The sequence below is a fragment of the Erithacus rubecula genome, assembly GCF_903797595.1.
Source record: "Erithacus rubecula genome assembly, chromosome: 2".
In the NCBI taxonomy this organism is placed as follows: domain Eukaryota; kingdom Metazoa; phylum Chordata; class Aves; order Passeriformes; family Muscicapidae; genus Erithacus; species Erithacus rubecula.
Genome location: NC_136685.1, coordinates 23,683,192 through 23,704,041, shown reverse-complemented (window position 1 = coordinate 23,704,041; position 20,850 = coordinate 23,683,192).

Below are 20,850 nucleotides of genomic sequence, written 5' to 3'. Positions count from 1 at the left end.
CTCAACTACCATCCTTTCAATTATTTGATGCCAGTTTAATATGGTATATGTATTACCAAGGAAAACCAGCTCAGTATCACACATGTGATCTGCCATCTTTTTCTCATGTGTCAAAGGACAATAAATAGTGATGACTGCAAGAATATTATCTATTTATTTTGAAGGAAAGTATTAGTCTTGCTTCACTTCCTAGGTTTCCAGAAATCAATTTCCCAAAGACACTGCAATCAGATTTTATGTCAGAGACAAAAGTTTATTGCACCAGTTTATTGCTGAACCTTGTGTAATAACAGGATGGAGTTGATTATACTTTGAGCAGTAGCACTTGAAACTACAGAACTGGAATGAAAATTCTGAACCACTCAGCATCCAGCAGACTTGAAAAGGAGTCAGAAAATCATTGCTCCATTTCAGTGAGCAAGGGGAGCAAGCAAGCCTTGAGTCACAGAGGCATCATGCCATTTCAGGAGTCTGTAATTCCTCAAATGCAATTCCATTTCACTACCTTCTTTCTGATTTCCCCCCTATCTTCCCCTCATGTTTTCCTTGTTTTTCTGGCTCTATCTCATATTTTAGCTCTTGAAATGGCAGGGGGAATACTCCATTTACTTAATGGGAATTTGTATGTGTTAGGCAGACTGAAAGGGGAAAATTGTTATTTCTGGAGGTGCCAGAAGCCTGATATCCTAGAGTTTTTCCAGGTATCTGTGTTAAAAGCACCCACTGAATATTAGGCTTGCCTTGAGCATTTCTGATTAACTTAAATTTATAATATATATAATTTATATAATTTTTTTATCTCTACATCAGGAATAAATTTCTAGTATTGACTAGACTACAGTACAATATTTTGGGATGTCTAACTTTGCTTAACTCTCTTTTGCTTCTGTATCTTTAATGACAGTGGTACATAGGTTATGATTAAAAACTGAAATATGAATTCTTAATGAACATGACAAAAAAGTCGCTCTTGAAATGCAAACAAGAATTATTTGCTTGATATTTGCAAAGGAACATAGCAAATGGAACAGTTCTATTTAAAATCTGAATTGAAAAAATATTGAAGATGATCTTTGAAGTCAAAAGTGAATAAGATAATTGTGGGAATAACACATAATGAAAAAATAGGATAAGAAAATATTTTTTAAAATAATGTTAAATAAAATTGATAATATATTTCCTTGATAAAATGGAACTTCTTCAATGTTTGACCTTTAAGAGTAAATTAGGGAAACACCTGGAAGAAATTATTTAGGATTATTAATGATTTTTTTTCCCCTGCTTATGATTCATTGACTTCCATGCCTTCAGCTTACCTCAAGCTGACAGTTTAGATATTTGTTTAGGTATTAACAGTAATGGTTGACTTTTTAATTGGCTTTCACTAACTTTTTTTGTTTTAATAAGTAGCAGAAATTGATTTATCAAACTGATTCTTTTTTTCTGATAAGTTTAGGAATCTCTATAGCATGTATCTCATGTGGCATTGGACACGTGCAGCCACAGTCACCTGCCCAGTCAGGTTCAGAATTTGATTATGGGCTTAGCCTGTGGCTGATGGGATCTATCTTAAAATTGTTTGAGTGTTTCACTTGCTTTCTGAACTTTAGAGGAGACAGGGTACTGCTGCTCAGGTAACACATCAGATTTGCTCAGCTGAAAGCCTTCTCCAGTGTTCCTGGAAATCCACTTTACAGTGTCATTCTTAGAAATCATCCCAAGTTAGGGATAAAGTTACTCTCACTAGATCTGCAGTTGAATTTAAATAACTAACCACTGTTCACTTTCATCATTGTGGTGTTATCTGGATGCATATTTATGCATCTTGTGAATTCACAAACATCCTAGCAGTCACTCTGAATTCTGTGCTCCATGTATCTGTTAATTCTGTAGTCAGTAAATAAATTTATACCAAAAATGGAGGACCTTCATAATAATCAAATCAATGAACTTTTGTAGTTCTCTAATTTTTGGTTTTCAACAGTTCTTGTTCTGTGTCAGTTGAGCTTGGCAATTTTGTTTTTTCAAAGAACATACTTGAAAAGTTTGATTTATCAGAGGTATATGGCAAGTAGCTGGAATGAGTAAGGCATGGCATAATTTAGAAATCGCCCCCTTCTTCAGGACTAATCTTTTGACTATTTCTCAGTCTGGAAGTGTAGCTTCTATTTTTTTCTCTCTAAAAATGTTGTATGTGCCCTCCCTGTGCCCTCCTCACATATAGAGGACCTTTCCATTATTTTACTCTCCATATTTTTAGATGCTAGCCTCCAGCCCCCATCACTGACTTTTTGTCTGAGGAAAAGTGTGTGATCCTTTGTAAATGAGCATTATTTCTCACAAATTTAAACCCTGGCTTTTGAAACGATTTTGAGTACTTTCCATTTCTACCAGATGTTCCACCCATGTTTAATAGGAACAGATGAAGTCATTTAAGGATATGAGGTTGTTTTTTGATCCTTGGAACTTAGGTTATACTCTTTGCAAACATCTGAAATACTCCTGGTGCATTCAAGAGTCTAAATGGAATTCTGCATCACTGAAGCAATCCACAGGTTATCATAATAGATGTTTTTATTCCCCCTTCCATGTCTCTATGATAATTCAACTTGAAGGATAACCATATATTAAATAAGTTAAAACTGTGAATATATTCTGTTCCTTACCTCTTTTTCCAAAGTATCTCATGTATAATAAGGTGGATTATCTTGATCTTTTTTTGTGAAAGAACACTTTTGTAAGCAGAAATCTTTATGTACCTTCATTTCTCTATTAGGTTTTTGATACAGTTATAAGCATGGAAGATAGTGGTGATAGCTGCTTCAAGGCATCTTCTAACATGAAACATGTTACAACTTCTTTTTAATTACTATGTGATATGCTAGAAGACCCAGTGGGAAGGGGCTGCTTTGTTTCAACAATATTGTATAAGTTATACTTGACTGTTGCTTCTCATCATATGTCCCCACCTTTTAATTATACTTGAAGGAGACAAGAAACAAAGTAATTGCTCTACTAATTTCCTTTCACTGTTTTCTATGGACATTATTGTTGATTTAGGTCCTAGATTATTTTTTTTTTATTCTGGTGCTGCTTTTGAGTTCTATCTTTTTATGAAGCTCTGAAATACCAACCCTTGTACCCTGTCCCCATGATGCCTTTTTCTTTAGCTTTACTTAGTTCTGGTCATTCCTTTCCCTTGGAGCTCAATCCTTCATCTAGTTTGACTCTAAATTCTGCAAAAGAGCAGTCCCAGTTTCAAAGAGTGTTTCGTAGTCTTACAGATGTACTTGCATGTTGATTTATTATCTTTGTAACTTTATTATGAGCCCTTGCTCAGAATGAGGGCACTGACAGTGTTTTCCTGTCATCCTGCATGCAAGGCCATGGCTTCAGGAGGTCACATTTCTTTCCACTGACATTGAACACTGGAATATTATCCTGAAACTCCCTTACTCTATTAGAGTCCTGAGGAGTCCCATGACTTGGATCAAATCCATTACCAAAACACCTTGATTAGAAATCCTAATACTATAAGAGCACAAAACAATTTACTGTGAAAAAAAAGCATGGAAAGTAAGCTGTACTTCTCTTCTTGTCTGCAGTGGCAGAGGATTAGTATTAGGCACAATTTCTTCAACTCAACGACCTGACCACTTCTTTCATGTGGGGCGTGAACAAGGGCAGCAGCTCTGCACTTCCAAGCCATGGATGTCTGAAGTGAAGTGCTACAGGAAACCCAGCAGCTCTGGGATTGACCAGTTACTTCTAAAAACTGCTGTCAGCTCTCCAATAACCCCAGAAATTCTTTTACTGGAAGGTGGCAATCCTCAGCATAGGTTGTTCCACTGTCTGATGCCTCTGAAGTCCACTGCACCCTAAGACCACATAGGTTGGAGTCAGCTAAGAAAAGTATTTTCTCACTTAGCTGGCCAGTGACATTTTTGTGAAACTTCCGCACCTTGAATGCCTTCAGTATTTTCTGATTGCATTGACAATCACTCAGGTTTTGCCTTTGGAAAAAAAAACATTCGTTCATGAAATTTCCATGAAGCTTCTTCTCATTACTTGCTACTCTTGATCATTGTTTTTGCACTGTGTTCTTTTTCTTCATCAGGAACCACTTATAAAATGACTTTTCACTCAGGCTTCAAAGTTCATCTTTTGAGCAGACTCTTACAGGAATTGCCCAATCAGCTGCTGCCTTCCTGTGCATCTGATCTTCTGCTGGCAGTAACAATAGCAAGCCAGGCAATTATTAAAGATACAGACTTTCCATATTAAGAATCATCTATTAATGAAGAGCAAAAAAGAACTGATATTTAAACACAATTCTAATGTACATTACTACCTAAATGTAGTATTCACTTCTTGAATGCGCTGGTCAGAAATCCTAGGCTTACCTGATGTTTGTTTCTTTTCATGCAGAAGTCACGAGCCATAACAGCTGGGAAAAGCTGGCAGGGCAGCATTTTGAGGCAGAACTGGATTTTCGTCTTGGTCCTGCTGTATCCAAAGCAACAACAATGAAACCACTGCTAAAATGAAGCACTTCTTCATGGAGATGCTTCCCAGAGTTATTATATAACTCACAAGGTCAAAATCAGATATTTGTAGCTGCATGTTATCAAGCTGTTGTAAGATAATGATCTCATCACAGAAAAAGTCTTGAGTGTTAGCCAGTGCAAATATATTTAAAACAACTTTTGCCTACAGCACTTCTAAGTTCAGTTCTAAGCTGATCAATATGGATTATATTAATTCACAAGAGAAGGAAATAGCTCATGATGTGGTTTGCAAGATACCTGAGTTACAGACAGCTGTTGAATTAGCAAGTTCCCACACACGAGTATTAGTCTGCTACATGTAGGCTTTTATCTGTGATTAATTCTACTTTTGTCCTTTTCTACTTCTTTTTTTTTTTTTTCTCGTGGCAAATCAGAGTGATTTTATCCAGGTGAACTTTCTGTACAATCCAACTAAATGAAAATGATATAGTGGGAACAGATTCTGTATCTTGAGTCATGCTCAGTGTGGTACTCTGAAAATCATAGAATGGTTTGAATTGGAAGGGACCTGATTTATCTTGTTCCAGCCCTCCTGCCATGGGCAGAGACATCTTCCATCAGATTGGGTCTCTCAAAACCCCATCCTACCTGGAATGGAACACTTCCATGAATGGGGATCCACAACTTCTCTGAGCAACCTCTCTCAGTGTCTCATTATCCTCACCCTGTAGTATTTCTTCCTAATATCTAATCTATATCTAGCCTAGTATCTAGCCTGCCCTCTATTAGTTTAAGGTCCAAAAAAAGGTCTAAAGGTGCCAAAGTGCCTATTGAACTAATATAGCATTGTGCAGTGAAAAAATGGGAAGCCTCTTATTTTTATTTTTTTTAATAGATAGGAATCTGAAATATTTCTATAAAATCTTACAAGTCCAAGAAATGTCTGCTTTCCAAGTTTAGAAGTTTCTGTGCATTTTAAATACACTTGTCTTCCGTGTAACAGAAAATGCACTACCCCTTTTGTAAAGACCTATTTCATTCATGAGAGCTATTGACATTATGTAATTTCATCCCAGATTTGTATAAAGGCCTACTTTAAGTGTTCATGGAGTAGTCTCAGCTCAGTGTTTACACAAAAAGGATTTTGAAAGTGGACAGCCAATTTAAGTGTTTGTATCACCAGCCTGGAGTGGCTACATTAGTATCATTAAACTGTAAAGAGCTGTCACTTGAACTGTGGAAATACAGCTTTTCAATCATGCTTTTTTTAAGCAATGGCTTAAATGACAGGGATTGTGGAAACTTCTGCTTTGCAAATTCTGGGCTCCAGCTACTATTTTCCAGTTGTTTCTTCTCATGTATTAGCTCTAGTTTCTTTTACCACCCCAGTCCCTGCTCACCATAACAATGCAGAATTCATTTCAGAATCTTGACTATGCCACTATGGTAAACCAAAGTTTGTTTATTGGAGAAGGGATGGAAAATACAGAAGCATTGGCTTGTCTTAAGGTTGCTGAATTTCTGTCCCTTAAAATACAACCTGCTCTTGTGGAGATGGTTTAAGAATGTGATGTGGTTGCTGACAGCATAATTAAGTAAATGTCTTGCATTGCTAGTTTTCTAATGCATAAATTCTAAGTGGTGTGATTACTATAGAACCTGTATTTATTAGCATTTCCTACTGAGGTGGTGCATTCATCCCCCTTCTTGTGCTGTTGCTTTTCTACTCAATCTGGTTTTATTGATTCCTTTGCCAGTGATTCTTTAGGTGACCTTAAAACACTCATTTGTGACACCTTCATAAAGCTTGATGTTGTCTAGAATATAGCTTCATTAGGGTGTCACCCTGGTGCCTAATCTCTTACTAAATTTTGCCATTCACAGGCAAACATATGATTATCAGAACCATAAGTATACTTTGTGTATGGGACGTCTGCTGAGGTGAAGAACTATTGCTATTTACCACAGTGAGCTTGATCCCATGAAAATTATCTGTCATACAGAAATGTAAATTGAGCTGGCTCAGCATCTACGTTTATGTCTGATCTTATTGGCTGACTTCCTACTACTTAGTGGCTGATAGTAGAAGTGGATAAAAGTAAAAATAGGCAAAGAATTTCACTGAAACTTCAGGCCAGACAAACCTGAGAGCAGGAATGATGCTTGAAGTTGGCAAAAAATACTTTTAATTTTGACAAACAAATATTCAGAGTTGGAAGGAATCCACAAGGATTATCCAGTCCCACTCCTAAGCAAATAGCACATACTGGGATTGAACCTGGAACTTTGGGATTATTACCATCATCCTCTCATCAACTGAATTAATCTAGGGCAATAGATAAGGAATATCAGTGTAGCTGTCTTCAATATCTAGAAATGTCACAATTTTGCATGTGATCACTAGTAACAAATACAGAGGTTGGTGTAAATCAATCAAGTTACATGAACTGAACACTATTGACTGGAAATTATGTAAATATGTGTATTTTTCGAGCCATTATGCAGAACAGTATATGAATTTAAAAGAAGCTGGTTCATGACTGGTCTCTAATGCCCCTCCACTCCATTTGCTCTATTTGTCCTGCACTGAAGGACATGGGAGAGGGCCCTGTGTTGCAGCTGTGAGGAAAAAGGGAGAATATAAGGCTAGTTACTTGGGGCTTGGGGGAATTGACCTTCACATGCTTTCTCCAGTGCTGACTCATGATACCTCCATGAGTCACATCCCCAGGAGATTCCCTGCAAACACTATGTTCACACCAATATGCACACTATGGAATTCTCAGTAAAGCTAAAACTTTTGAGTAAGGTACTTCTGAGTACTTGCACAAGGCTTGAGTATTACAGCAGCAGACCTACATAATAATGAAATCTTTATTAGTGTACATTTCCAAACTTTTCCATTGACACAGCACAGCTATGTTCCTGTCTATTCTGTCCTTTAAAACTTCACTGAGGAAACAAAAATGGAAAAATTAAAAAAATTCTTCCTGAGCAAGGAAGAATAAAGGCTACAGAACGTGATGCCTGTTTCAGAAGGAAGAAAATAGACATAGAAGAACAGGTGTTGAAAGGTATTTTTCTTAATCCCTGTTAGTAAAAACTTGAATCTTCAATATATTTAGGTAATATCACTGTACCTCCTGAGAGTTTTCACAAGGAAACAATTTTCTGTCTACATAGCCTTGGCTAATGCAGCTTGGTTATAAAATAACCAGAGACTTAATTCGAAACCACAGAATTCTGAGACAAAGAAAGGCATCGAGAACTTTCACAGTGTGGGAGGAGGATGACACAATTTTTGATTGCCTGAAGCTAGATAGGAATGTAGTGGAGACCTCAAAATGACTAATTTGGATGCAATTTGTGCTTAGATTTTAGATCGCCTTTTCATTTAATTTCATTTTTGCATGCCCTCACTGGGCACCACACTGTTTTATGCTTTACTTAAGAACATGTTTTTCCCCTCTTCAGATTCATTATTTGGGAAAATGCATCAAATGCTATTGACAAGTACACAACTAAAAAATCACCATCTTAATAATTTAATGGTAGGAAAATTTTAATGGATGAGCAAACATGGTGGCAACACAATAATCTGCTAGGGGATGTGCTCATATCCACTTTGTGCATCATGTCTTCTGCCATGACCAGGATAACAGCTAACAAGACTTATACTTTTATCCCATTTTTGATGTAAGTTAAGCGAAAGAATTTTTTTGTGAAGCCTGGGACATCAGTGGTAGATTTAAGTCACAAGATCACTGTCTTATTACTGCAATTTTCCAGATTTAACTGTAGATTCAGCTAAAGGCAAAGTTTATACATATAGCATTGTAATATTTCTAAAGTAATTCATAGGAGATAGATTGGTTAGAGTAACATCAAAGTTTGTAATTGATTTGTGTTTAAGGAGTCCCAATACATTGGCCATGAAGGGTGGGAAATTTTTTCACTCTATAAACAGAAATATCATCATTGTATAAACAATGGCTCAGAGGTGCTACACTTCAAAAAAATATTGATTCTGTCAGATTTAAACCATCTTAGAGTTTTCATTTGCTATTATGTACTCTGCCCATGATAGAGTTATTAAGATTTTTCATTAACTCTGTTAGCTAAAATAGGTATTGCCTACTCCTTGGCAGATCATTTGCAGAATTTCTTTAACATCTCTCTCCTTTTAAATAGGAAAAAAAGAAAAAGAGAAAATACACATATATGTGTGTCTTTAGATATATATGTATATATATATACATATATATGAAGGAATTCATTGACAGCAATGAAACTGCACGATCATAAAGTGAGATATATCTCACATTTATTTCATGTCTGAGCTGCTCAGTTTCCCAAACACATAGTCAGAGGGAGGATGGGAAACTATCAAAGATTGTCCTTTCAGATGTTCCAAAATTATGTCTTTCTGGGATACAATTTAGAAAGGAAAGGATCTTTTGCTGTGTTGGAGAGGGAAGACAATGGCAGGGTTGGTTTTTAAAATTTCTGTCTTACTGAAAGGTGAAAACCCTTTCTGTCAAGTGTGAAGGTGTTTGCCTAAACTTCGTTTGTGAGTGGGCAACACAGACATTTTCTGCCCTATTCATTCACAAAAAATCTGCTGCTCTTTAGCAATTCTCAAAATGGGCTACGTGCTAAAGCATATTGGGGCTACATTTGAGCCCACACTTATCTCCTGCCAGAATGAATTTTGCAAACACAAGCTTTTACACAGGCATGGGTATAAGGCAAGCAGGAAACATCTGAGGGAAGAGTGGACAAAATGTCTTGCCACAAAATAGATGAATTGGTCACGGGTACTGGTGTGCCCACAGTACAAACAACCCAGGATGTCCTGGAAAAGCATCAAGGTAACAAGCTGGCCCTGAAAATGGCCGTGGCAGAGGGGGTAATGGCCTTGAGTACGAGAGCAAGGAGCCTCTTATTGTGATTGCTGGCATCCATAAGCTACACTGGTTTCTAATGTAGATGCTTTTTATTCACAGAGAACTATGGAAGCTGCACTCCCCTTTGCACCTATCAGCCTCAGACCCATGTTAGCCAAGCACCCATCTGATAAAAACTAACACTTCTTTTATTTACTGGACGTTTTTCACAGAAGGTCAAGACCTGTGTGACAGCTCTGATGTTTCTCCAAGAGCTTTTGTGGATGTGTAGGGGCAGACATCAATCACCTAAGTACAACTTGCAAATAAATAATTAGGGAATGGCCCCAGAGGTTTTAGTACAGCTTCACCTGGGCCAAGCAGGCTTGCACATCTGTTTCAATATGGAGACTCTTGAAGTTTTTGTGAAGGTGGTGAGGGACACTAGCTCTTGCTTTTAGTAAAACCTCCTTACACATTAAAGTCATATGTTTATTGTCTGGTCATGCAATTACTAAACACAAAGTGTTCTCACTAGTCTGGATACAGCAATCTCGGTCCAGGACTCAAAAGTCATTCTGTCCCTTCACCTGGAGAAGAGATGCTGAATGCTGGGCAGGAATGTATCACCAAACTACTTCAAACCACTGGCGTGTCCCTCTGGTACCCAGGAGCTCGCTGACCCCCGCCGCAGCCCCGGGTCGGGATGCTGTTCCAGACGGGGAAGCGTGTCCGAGCCGGGCCGTGCGGGAGGCGGGGGCGGCACTGGCGGGGCCGGGCGCACGGGAGGCGCGGCGGGAGCGGCGGCCCCGGGCCGGTCCCGAGCTGGCCCCGGGCCCGGCAGGGCCGTGCCAGGGCGCGGGGCCGGCGGGGGCGGCGCTGCCGGCGGGGCGGCTCCGCGGGGCCGGGGCTGCGCGGCGGGGCGGGCGCGGGGCAGAGCGCGGCACGGCGGCGAGCGCAGCCGGGCACGGGGCACCGCGGCCGCGGAGGGACGGCGAGCGGCCGCCTGCAGGTCAGCGGGGTCCCGGGACACGGGGGCGGCCGGGAGAGCTGCATCCCTGCGGGGACAGACACGGCCGGGAGCGGGCAGGTGCAGCCCCCGGGCACCGTCCGCAGCCGGGCGGGAGCCGAGGGCTGAGATCAGGAAACTGCCTCCGTCTGAGCAGGGAGCTGACCGTGAGCTGTGTCACCGATACGGTGTTGTTTTTATTTTATTTTTTTTTTCCCTATTTTTTGGAACGTGACTGCGCTGCGTGCAGCAGGTTGGACTAGCACAACACCCTCGCTTAGTTTATTGGCGCGAGATGAAATAATTTGTGTCCTGCTATGTCCTTCTGTGCCATACAGAAACTTGCTTTATTCTTGCACTGTAACCAGCACCGGGTTTCTGTTTAACTTCTGTAATAGTTTGTGGCATGGGAGTACAGAATTTGCAAGAATTAGTAAAGTAGAAGGGTTCATAGTAAATGCAATTATACTTGTTGTTGTACCTGAAAAGAAAAATCTGCTCTGTGGGATACTTCTGATTATTGCTATTTAGTTGTGTAATGCTTAGATGTACATGGTATTTACTGTGCTGAAAGGATCTGGTCTTCCAGGATTAAAAGGCTGGGAAGCCAGTCCTCTGGTTGGTTCTGGAAGTCTTCCAGCTTTCTGGCACCTGAGAAAGCCTTGTGAATCTGTTAGAGCTAGTAAATTTACTGGGAAGTTTTCCCCAAACCTTATTGATTGTGGTGGTTCTTATCATATATATCACTCAAATATTTAATCACCTACATAACATTGAATGAAAGGATGAGCACAAAATATTTCTTTGTGCTAAGTAGTTTTCTTAGGAAATTTAGTTTTCAGCATGAAAACTTTGACAGGATACAACATCTTAAAGATGTGCAAAATCAAGGCAAATTTCATTTGGGGATGTATAACAGGGTTGCTGCAGATGTGTGATGGCATCTCTTGGTACTTGTGGCTTTGGGATCAGTACTATCTGAGATTCTGGACACCAAAGTTCCAGCACTGTCTTACCAGTTCAGCAGGGGATGAGTAGCAAAGGTGGTCAGAGATCTAGAAAACATAATCTTTGGAAAAACAGTGGAAGAACTGGAATGTTGCGGTCTAGGGAAGCAAAAACTGATGAGAGATGTGATAACAATCTTTAGCTGTGTAATAGGTTGCAGGAGAGTGGTGGGAAGCAAACTCTTCTCCACATCCACATCCAGTGGAGATATGATGAGAACCAGCTTGCTGAGCTGCTGCAGGAGAGATTAGCTTGAATTGATAAGGAAGGTCCTGTCTAATTGTACAGGTAATTGAGCATTTAATGTCCAACCAATCTCCAAAAATCTTTTAAGACAGATGCAATCCTGCCTTCCTGTTGTCAGAGACACTAAATGACCTCTCCAGGTCCATTAAAGGTTCAGGGGTGGCAGAGGCAACTAGGTGACCAGCCTGTGAACTCATTCACTCTTGATGATGATCATGTATATCAAAGAACCAACTCTGTGAGGTAAACACGGCTCCATTTGTAATATTTTACTCACATACCTAAATTTTATACCAGATTTTGTGATTCTTCTCCCTTCTGTTCAAACTGCATTTGCCATTAAAGTCAAAGAGCAGTGGTATGTGATCTGCTGATGAACATCACATCTTGGTTTGGTACCATCACAGCCAGGAAATTGACTTATTGGTAAATGTTAGGAAATTTCAGCTTAGTTTTGAAGTACAGTTCTGCAAAGCATATCACATTGTTTCTGTCAAGTCCTCAATAATTACCAGTGTTTCAGGAAGTCCATGAGGCAGAACTACTTTGGTTTAAATCATGTCCACATTGGCTATGATTATCATTGTGGAAACTACTCAGAATATAATTAATTTCTTAAATATACTTTGAAATTTGTAGTTTGTCCTACATTTAACAAAGTTTTGCCTGGTGCAGGTATTAGCCAAACTAATTACAGAAATAGCTGACTGAAATGAGTCTGGGTGCTTTTCTTCCCTTACCTCCATTACCTAGAGGTTGTAGCTGCTTTGTTCAGTATTTATTCTTTTATTGTGTTATTCTTTGTATTGTTCTTATGAATTTAAATGCTAATTATATTAAAAATTCTACCACATTCTTGGCTTCCAGAAATTAGCTTCCAGGCCAAAAAAGGATCACTTAAGTTTTTTGAACATTGCTATTTTATGAGAGTGGGAACAGACAAGGTTTAACCTGTCTTTCTAGATTATTTGTTACAATTTTGTGTCCTGTGTTCTGCCCTCAGTATTTGGAGAGGCACTGAATAAAGCTGATTCAATCTTTCCAGTGTATCTTTATGGAAAAAGGAGACCCTTTCAGTGCTCTTAGTAATCTGTTTTATTAAGATGACTTTGTTTCTGCCTTTTTTCTCCTATTCGAGCTGACATGACCAGAGCTGAGCCCAGTAACCCTGCTGAAGACATGCTGTTCCTGGGGTATCTTCTGCTCCTTGCTTCTCATTCTCAGCTGCTTTCCATCACACACCCACGGTGGTGTGGCAGGCTAGAGTGCTTGAAGTAACCAAGATGTGCCTTAGAAAATGTCTTTCATTGTTTTTTTCTGGTTTGTTGCTCTAGACCACATCAGAGTTTCTCTGAATCATCTCAAGGAGGAGTTTTGTCAGGGCCCATCAGCGGGAGCTCCCCATGGAGGGGCGGCAGGGACGAGCCTGGCCTGTCCCACTGCCCCAGCACAGAGCAGAGTCTGGGGGCACCAGGGCAGCCCTGCATGTCTGGTGCCTCCCTGGAATGGGCTGAGGCCAGGCTGGGACCTGGCACTGCACTGGGACCTGCCTCCATGAGACCCATGGCCAGGTTGGGCTGGGCTATGGCATCCCTGGGACAGGAGTGATGGCACAGGGGCTGACATGGGGGCTTGAGTTGTGGGATGGGCTGGTGAAGGCCTCTAGCTGCCATGAGCCCCTTGACACATTTCAGAGCTTTGCTGATCCAAAGTTTGTGTTGAAAACATGTGAAATCTGCCCATTAACACAGTAGCAGGTATCTGAAGTATCCAAAAACGTTGGGCTTTAGACTGCCTGAGAGTTTGGCTGCCCCAGTTCCCCAGAGCCATGTGGCCCCTAGAACCAGTATTTTGTGATAGAGATGTGTGTGCTTGAGCACTCCATTGTGCAGCAAGGACAGATTGTGTTCTTGGCTTGCCTGTCCTGCAGCATGGTGGGTGACAGGGTTTGCTGCCTGCTGTGCATTCTCTGCATGGAGACTCCAGTGCTCCTCCTTGGGCACTGGTGGTGGCACAGCTCACATCTTTGGATTGAAGGTCCACTTGAAGTAGCCAATGCTACTCATCCCAAGTAAAATTTAGGGTAAAAGGAGAAAGTTGTCAAGAATGTTGCTACACCATGGCAATACATACTGCTTTGTTGAGTAAAAGCAACTCCATGGTAATTAAGGCTTGACACTTCTTCCCTGCTTTTGTCCATGAAAATAGGCTGATGCCTGCAAGGCTTCTGTGTTCCTTCATTTCTAACTGGTCTGGCTGTAGAAAAACACAATACATGGTAGAAGAGAACTTAGGCCTGTGGGAGTTTAGAAAAAATGTCTTGAGGGACTTTTTTCCTCTCTCTCTTTTCTGTGGTACTGGGGTACTGTGAGACTGACAAAAGAAACTTTTCCAAGTTACCATTAATCTGCACAGGCATTGTTTTGAAGCAGTGCTGATTGATTTAGCCTTCCAGGGTAGATGTCAGGCACACTATGCATGGGATAGAGACCAGGGAGATGAGCAATGTTGAACATACTGAATAATGCTATGAGTGGAAAGGAGAGTGCAAGGTAAATATGCGTCAACCTTTTGGAATTTTGTGTGATTTATGTAATTTCAATGTTGAGTAATTTATATAATTTCAGTGTGGAATAGTTGATCATTTTATCAATGTGCTTCATGATGTAGTAAAACAGGATTTAAATAGTGAGAAGTTAATAGCTGCTCTAAGTATAACACACAGGCACTGGAATAAGATCCAGTCTGTGTAACTAAGGACATGCAAAAATTGCAGGGCAGTTGGTTTGAACTTGATGTGGTGCAAAGTAAAACTATCATTCATGCCAGTGAGATTTGCATTTTTCCTTGAATTTTCTGTCTGTTCAGAACAAGCTGGTTCAATGTACTGTATTAGCACATGGGAAATTTACATTTTCACCTTGTAGATTTCTACTTTAAGGCTGCTTCATAATTCAGATTTTTGTATTCCAATATTTTTCTCTCTCCTGTGGTTAGTTCTGGTAGCTTGCTCTGAAGCTCTGGTTTGAACTAATATCAAGGAGGCATTGGAGCCTTCTTAGTAATGACAGAAATGAATACAGATGTAGCAAAATGAGTGGGTTACGGAGATCACAGAGGATGAGACAAGGAGGGACTGGGATGAATTGCAGATCTTCTGGGGCAGGAAGGGTTGAGAAGTGGCTTCAAGGGCCCTTTGGCTGTGAGACAAGTGGTGGGGGTCTTCTGGCAGCTGACAAGGGGACAGAGGCATGAGTGGGACTCAGGGCATTTTTAGGACAGGGATGGTTTGGCAGAGATTTGTGGCAGCAGAGTCTCTTTTATTCCCTCACTCTTTTCATCCAGATCAGTTCTTCTCATTGTCTTTTTTACTGTCCCACATTGTGGGGTGCCTTTTATTGCCTCTGCAGTCATACATTTTTACTCAAGCTAACATTTTTTCTTTCCCTCTTCATTGCCCCCTGCCAATCCCTCCCAGGCTTTGGGAAAAGGGCTGGGATCTCAGGGTCACTTGTTCTGGCTGTTGGGAAGGTGATAAAGGGAGGTATGAAGAGAGGTGAGGGACCTGTGCAGAGGTGAAGACAGCACTTCAGTAACCTTTTAGGGATTTACTCCTTCTGGGGTCCTGCATGATGCAAAGGATGTCTGGCAGAGAGGCAGAGCAAGTCTGCCTCACAGATGCTGTCTCTGTCCATGGAGAAGGTGGGAGAGTACTGTGTGAATAGGTGCTAATTAACGATTCAGGATGTAGCTCTTCTTTAGCATAGGTAAAATCTGCTGCAGAAGTGGACTGCTTGCTTACATGTGTGCAGATTTGTGGGTGTAAAAGATGTTGAATGAAAAAGAGATCATTGGGTTTTCTGAATGTTTTAATTAGGAAGTTAGTCTTATCTGGGAGGGCTTTAAATGTGGAATATACACAGCTGTATATGTGCTGTGCAATAGAACTTGTAGGATATTTAAAAATATTTTTATCTGTGGAATATGCTAGAAGGGTGTCTTTACCCAAGCTCTTTGAAAGGGAGAAATCGAGTTGCTGTAATGAAAAGTGCCCCGTCCCTAATTGGAATGTACATTAATGGTGCCATTTGATCAGCTCAGAACTTCTTTGGATATTTTAGAGTCTGCTTACTCTACCCAAAGCTCTGTATTTTTTTGCATTTAGTCCAGTTTACCAAATATATAATATTGATTTGCATTATCCAAACTGAAAGTTCTTTTCCCTTTTGTGTAAATCCTCAGAGCCATGGTGATGATAAAACATGTCCTAACTTGCCTGAACTCATTTTTATCCTACATCAACAGAAAATAGAAGAAAAAAAACAAGCTCTGAGCTCTAGTTTGAAATTAAGCCAACGATTTTAAAAGCATGCCAGCTTGTAATTTCCAAAATATGCTATAACAATATGTACTTTCTTCATTAAGTAAAGTTAATGATTTCCAAAAGTTTTCTTTTTAGTCAGAGCTGTTTCAGCATATAAAAATGTGCCAAATTAAGGTGACTTGAAGACACATAAATGAATAGTGCTGCAGCTGGTGTGACAACAGGAGTACATCGAAGTGTAGCCTTTAATGGACACTTGGGAAGTCTTGTTAAAAGTACCTTGTGCTTCTTTTGTTCTCAGTAGGTAATTCCAATTCCCACTCCTTATGAGCTCTCTAATTCCACAAGAGTTTCCATGCTCATGTATCTAGATAAATTTGCATAGTTGTATTAAGAGTACAAGTTATAAAAGTATCAGATTATTGAACTCAGTTTAAAATCTGTGGTATAACCCTTGCTTCACTGAAGTGTGCAGACACTTGCCAGACTAGCAGAGGAGCTGCCAGCAAGCATGATGGGCTTTCTAGAATGTCAGTGTAATGCATACATTTGAGGGAAGATGTATGAAGTGGTAATTCTTTTCCTGATATTGGACACTGAGAAGGTTGAAATTATAGGTGCAATTAGAAAAGTACTGTCCTTGGTGTCCTCAAACGTATTTTTTTTTCTTAACCTTTTGACCACCTGGGTGACTCCCTTGGAGCTGTGGCCCAAGAGACTCCATTAGACAGAGGTCTAAGCAAGGCTGCTTAAACCTCCTTAGTTGCTGCCTTCCCTGACCAGATCAGAATGTTCCTCCTTGCACTTGGCATCTGACACTGGTTTTACACTGTTTCCCCTTTCATCATAGCACATAGAAAAGATAGATTAATATTCCCAGTTGAGTAAAAAGGCAGAAGAGAAAATAAACAGTGTAAGCATAGCTGCAGTGTCCTGTGTGGAGGAGGCAGACACATCTGTGCAATGACTTACAGGGTGGTGAATTATGCAGAACATGACTTGATAGAAGAACTAGAAATGGACCCTGCAGAGCTGTCAGTATTGTGAATTCACTCCTTTCTCAGCTATGGGAAATGTTTCAAAAAGGCATTCTTTGGGAAGTGGCTCTGAGATTAGACTTTATACCCAAGACAAAAACCCTGGGGAAATGCTGGACTTCCATTTTATCAGAGGTTTGATTACCCATGGAAAATGGACATGGGAGTCTCCAGCTCTTAAATTCTTGGACTTGATAGCACCATGAAGGGCAAAGTAGATCACTCCTGGCAAAATATAAGCTGAACTGAATGTCAGTGTCTTGGTGAGAAGCTATGTGCCTTCTTTTCCCAAGTGTAATGGTATCTGCCTAGCTATCACATTTTGCTTAAAAAATTTCCATTAGGAGAAAGCAGAACTGGGTGGGTGAAAGTGAGAGAACTTTTGACATGTAACATGACATTCTCTGTAAACTCATGGGACAGAACAGTGTGGAAAACTACAGCCAAGAATATTGGAGTTAAAGTGCAGCCCTTCATAGCAACTTAAGTGAAACTCTATGTGTTAATAACTCAAATATTAATATGTGGAGGGGAAATTTTCAAAGACAACCCCCAAATCATTTTTGCTACAGAAAAGAAATTGAAATTCTCGCCTACTGAAAAAAATCATCTTTGTCTTTCAAAAACTGTCATTTGCAGAGAAATGGCAAGCCTAAGAAAACCAACCAAATAAATTAAATAGCTTTTTGAATAACTCTGTCTGGAAGTTAAGAGAGAAAGAAAAATGGGGAAATAATGGCAATTAGGATACCTGGAGGCATTTTTTCCTATCCCTGAAAACTAAAATTGAGAGTTCTTCAGGTCCTATGTAGAATAACACCAGCCATGGGAAATTACTGATGATAAAATATAACTAAATACTGGCAATATATTGCATTGTGAAAAATATGCCCTTGCAGTTCAATAGAAGATAAAAAGATACAGGAGGGTTTTTGCTGTTTTACTACCATGGAAGAGAATAAGGGGTAAGGAAGGGGAAGAAGATTTGCTGAATAGGAATAACAGTAAATTATTTTTAAAGGTCCTAGACAATGGAAGTTTATGTTTGTTATTCCCTGGTGAATTTTCAATGAGGAGAAAGGAATGCAATTGTATGCCCCTGTGATTAAGTCCATTTGCTGTGCACAGGGGCCCACATGGCCATGGCGTGCTCATGCCTGGGCTGAAAAGAACATTGACAAGTTTTGCCAAAAAGGGGAGGGAAGCCGGAACGCAGAGGATTTCATTAAGGAGCTCAAAAGAGAGGACAGCTGCACCTAATTTTCAGAAGCACATAGTTGTCTTCGAGGAAGCTAAGCAGTACCAAGAATAAAGATTAATTTTTATTTCCTAAAGAGCAAAGACATTCCATTTATTTTATCTCTTGTTTTCTTTTCTGTTCTGGATTTAAATAAGGCATGTGCCCTCAGAAGAGGTGTTTCTAGCAAAGGAGAATTTCTTCTCTGTGCTTGCATAAGTATACCTAAATACTCCCTGTAGTTATCAGTAGTTCATGGTTTGATGGTACCTGTCAGTAGTAAGGAAAAGGCACTCATCAAAACCATCCTGGAGCTGTCCAATACAGAGCATTTCCTTTGAAGACCTGATTTTCTCTGATCTTCAGCACTTGACCACATGCAGTTTTGGATTTGTTTCATGGTCACTGTGTGCAATTTTTAAATAGATCTGAGTGATGCATCTCTCTTGCTCCTGCAGAATTACTTATAGGATGCCTTTGGAAAGTTGGGCAAATGCAGGCAATGAAATCTTGCTCAGAAATCAAAGAGCTATGAAAATTCTGTTACATGGTGGTTTCATTCTGGAAACTTTGCTACATTAATACTCCAGTAGAACTCAGGAACTGATGATTGACACCTGAAATAAATATGCAATAACTTAAAATCATTAATCTGTTTTCTGCTTTGAATAAACAGGAAGTGGCCTTTCTTTCCTGAAAATGAAGGGGTCAAGATGTTGAGAACATTTTGATACAATGGAAAATATTAATAATTATTACAGCAATTTTTATGAAATACTCCTATGTCCTTTTGTGACATAGACATTTTTGTACTGAAGTAGTTATTTTCTCTTTTTTATTGCTTATACCTTTTTCACTAGCTGATATTTTCAATCTGTTTTTGTTTTCATGGAAGCCTAACAATATGAATGAAAAGAAACTGGTTTTCTGTATTTGTATATGCACTTTTTTTCTCCTTTAATATTATCTGAGAGCCAATTATCATGTACATAGGTAATCTTTAACAAATTCATTCTGAAACATACATGACAGTATTTGGTTTTAAAGAGCTAAAGTATGAAACAATGTGTATATATTATGATATAGTTGCTAGTTGTTGTGGCTAAATTTTAGCTAAGTTGTGTGAATTCTCATGAATTATATAGCCCAAATAAAAACCAAGAATATAATCACACACCTTGAAGTAAGGCTCAGAGACAAGAAAATTTTAATAAGTGTGGATTTATTTCTTACAGTTTAAGTAAGAGAACAGTATATGACACTGTACACACCATCTTTGGCTCTTGATGCTATACCAAAGATTCCTCCAAAAATACATTTTTTTAAGGAGATGATCATTATACAAAATGAAATTTTAAATAACCATATGAAATTATTTAGCCTATTGTGTGGATTATCTATAATTCATACACCACTTACATAATTATTGAGGTCTTAAAGTACCTGAAAATATCACAATTTTTGCAGTGGCAATTATAACTTCTGTAAAATTACCCTGAATGAATCAAATTAGCATTCTCATAGGATTCAATATTTCAGTAGTTTTGTATTTTGTCAACATATTATCAAAATTGGATGAGTAGAATTTCAAAGAATACTTCCTTTTTGTTTCTTTTACATGAAAGGCAGCATTTGGTGGAGGTTTGGGCATTGTATATCCTTCTGTAACTGGAAATAGAATAGCTGGTATTTAAAGTTTTAAGTTATATGATGTAACATATATGCTTATTTATTTTGATGACTTCCTGATCTGTTTTGTTTGCAGGCCCAGTTGTACAGGCAGTGCTTTGTTTATTTAGGTCTTGATGCAACAAATTAGAGTCCAGGTGCAGATTTTATGATCCATTGAGATCACTATTATTTTTTTTTTTTTGAGTGGAACTGCAGTCTATCCACTCATTTTAAGTTGAAGAAGTCACACTCTGTACAATAATTGGTTTTGTCTAAACCCACAGATGTTAGTTTTGCAGCTTATATTTATTTTTACATGTCTATATTAAAGTTTACATTTTTTTTTGTACTTCAGCACAGAATGTAGACAATAGCATACTTTATTAAAAACTAATTTGTCTATCTCTCCCTTAGTATTAAATTCTGTAAAAAATTCTCTATATTTTTTGGCATTGGTAAGGTAACATTATTATTGGCTAGTAGCCAATGGTACATGTAATAGTTTCTTTAGGATTTTCCTCTCCAGGATGTCTCTGAGCAGAAGCAGAACTGTGGCACTCACTCAGGGATGCTCTGTAGCACTGACAGCCAAGGGGCTGTGCCTAACTCCAGGCTACCTTCACCACCACGAGGCTGCCCTCTGGTATGTGGCTTATACCACAAAAAGAACCAGCAGCACCTCACTTGGAACAAACTGCTTTGTAACTAGTACTTTTCAATTACCTGGAGCAAAAAATGTAAAAACTTGCTGTTATTACCTCTTTTGTGTTCTGGTGAAAAATGGTCAGAATGTTGGTAGACAGTTTAGAATTGGATATAACTAAAAAGGATCACTCTCAAAAGGGAGGCTGCAGAACACCATGGCCTGAAGAATCTGTGCTGGTAATGCTGTTAAACCATGGCTTTTCATTTGCTGTAGAAAAT